Source organism: Penaeus vannamei, chromosome 8, assembly GCF_042767895.1.
Source record: "Penaeus vannamei isolate JL-2024 chromosome 8, ASM4276789v1, whole genome shotgun sequence".
In the NCBI taxonomy this organism is placed as follows: Eukaryota; Metazoa; Arthropoda; class Malacostraca; order Decapoda; family Penaeidae; genus Penaeus; species Penaeus vannamei.
This window is the reverse complement of record NC_091556.1, coordinates 37,417,229-37,419,728: the sequence shown is the minus strand read 5'-3', so window position 1 is coordinate 37,419,728 and position 2,500 is coordinate 37,417,229. Positions and strand designations below refer to the sequence as shown.

The following is a 2,500-nucleotide window of genomic DNA, read 5'->3' as shown; positions in this document are numbered from 1 at the left end:
TTCTTTTTCTTTTCTTTTCTTTTCTTTTCTTCTTCTCTAAGTCTCTGCAAACCCGATTCACCTTCTTTTCTTTTTCTTTTCTTTTCTTTTCTTTTCTTTTCTTCTTTTCTAAGTCTCCGCAAACCCGATTCACCTTCTTTTTCTTTTTCTTTTTCTTTTCTTTTCTTTTCTTTTTTTCGTTTCTAAGTCTCCGCAAACCCGATTCACCTTCTTTTTCTTTTCTTTTTCTTTTCTTTTCTTTTCTTTTCTTCTTTTCTAAGTGTCCGCAACCCCGATTCACGTTCTTTTTCTTTTTCTTTTCTTTTCTTTTCTTTTCTTTTCTTTTTCTCTAAGTCTCCGCAAACCCTATTCACCTTCTTATTCTTTTTCTTTTTCTTTTCTTTTCTTTTCTTTTCTTCTTTTCTAATTCTCCGCAAACCCGATTCACCTTCTTTTTCTTATTCTTTTCTTTTCTTTTCTTCTTTTCTAAGCGTCCGCAAACCCGATTCACCTTCTTTTCTTTTTGTTTTCTTTTCTTTTCTTTTCTTCTTTTCTAAGTCTCCGCAAATCCGATTCACTTTGTTTTCTTATTCTTTTCTTTTCTTTTCTTCTTTTCTAAGTCTCCGCAAACCCGATTCACCTTCTTTTCTTATTCTTTTCTTTTCTTTTCTTCTTTTCTAAGTCTCCGCAAACCCGATTCACCTTCTTTTCTTATTCTTTTCTTTTTTTTCCTTTTTTTCTTTTCTATGTCTCCGCCAAACTGATTCACCTTCTTTTTCTTTCTCTTTTTCTTTTTCTTTTCTTTTCTTTTCTTTTCTTCTTTTCTAAGTCTCCGCAAACCCGATTCACCTTCTTTTTCTTTTTCTTTTCTTTTCTTTTCTTTTCTTTTCTTCTTTTCTAAGTCTCCGTAAACCCGGTTCACCTTCTTTTTCTTTTTCTTTTTTTCTTTTCTTTTCTTTTCTTCTTTTCTAAGTCTCCGCAACCGCGATTCCCCTTCTTTTTCTTTTTCTTTTTTTCTTTTCTTTGCTTTTCTTCTTTTCTAAGTCTCCGCAAACTCGATTTCCCTTCTTTTCTTTTTCTTTTCTTTTCTTTTCTTTTCTTCTTTTCTAAGTCTCCGCAAACCCGATTCACCTTCTTTTTCTTTTTCTTTTCTTTTCGTTTCTTTTCTTTTCTTCTTTTCTTAGTCTCCGCAAACTCGATTCACCTTCTTTTCTTTTTCTTTTCTTTTCTTTTCTTTTCTTTTCTTCTTTTCTAAGTCTCCGCAAACGCGATTCACCTTCTTTTTCTTTTTCTTTTCTTTTCTTTTCTTTCCTTCTTTTCTTAGTCTCCGCAAACCCGATTCACCTTCTTTTTCTTTTTCTTTTCTTTTCTTTTCTTTCCTTCTTTTCTTACTCTCCTCAAACCCCATTCTCCTTCTTTTTCTTTTTCTTTTCTTTTCTTTTCTTTCCTTCTTTTCTTAGTCTCCGCAAACCCGATTCACCTTCGCGGTTTCATGTCCGAGCGTTTTCCATTTCCACGCACGATGCTTGGAGTTTTTTTTTTTTTTTTGGTGGGCGAGAAGGTGTGTGACGGATTGGAGATTTTTTTTTTTCTTTTTTTATTTTTTTTCTTCTTTTTCTTTTTTTTCTTGTTCTTGTTCTTATTGTTCTTCTTTTGAGGTGAGATTTTTTTGACTGTCGAGAAGGTGTGTGGGGGATTTGGGATTTTCTTTTGAGGTGAGATTTTTTATGATTTTTATTATTTTTGAAATTTGATTATTTTTCTATTTTTTTTAGGTAAGATTTTCTTTTCTTTCTCTTTGAGGTGAGGGATTAAGTTTCATTGGTAGTTCTCAACGTTATCTAATTAATTTTGTATTGTATATAATATATGCATTATTGTATATAATATGATATAATCTGTATCGATAATTATGTGTGATTTATGCATATTTATTGTATGGTTGTATTTTCAAATAATATGGTGAGATGAACCGTGTACATGCTGACATATGTAGAAAACATTATGAATGAGAATGAATATCTTCACGATGCAAGAGATGTATTTGGTCAGTTTTCAGATACGTCTTCTCTTTCTACATTTCTTCTTTTCTTTTCCTTTTTCTCTTCTTTTCTTCTTCCTTTGAGGTGATATTTTTTTAACTGTCGAAAAGGTATGTGAGGTATTTGGGATTTTTTTCTTCTTCTTTTTCTTCTTTTCTCTCTTTCTTTTTCTTTTTCTTCTTTTCTTCTTCTTCTTCTTCTTTTTTTGAGGTGAGATTTTTTTTTAACTGGCGAGAAGGTATGTGAGGTATTAGAGATTTTTTTGACTGGCGAGGTGTGTGAGGGATTTGGGATTTTTTTCTTCTTTTTCTTTTTCTTCTTGTTCTTGTTCTTCTTTTGAGGTAGGATTTGTTTTAACTGTCGAGAATGTGTGTGAGGTATTTGGGATTTTTTCTTCTCTCTTTTTCTTTCTCTCTCTCTCTCTCTCTCTCTCTTTGTCTCTCTCTCTTCTTTTGAGGTGAGATTTTTTAACTGTCGAT

General features: G+C 31.7%; 1 protein-coding gene across 1 annotated transcript in view; it reads left to right on the top strand.

Moving 5' to 3' along the window:
• LOC113830618 (uncharacterized) overlaps positions 1-2,500 on the top strand; it is a 397,508-nt gene that overhangs the window by 290,508 nt on the left and 104,500 nt on the right. The window lies entirely within an intron of this gene.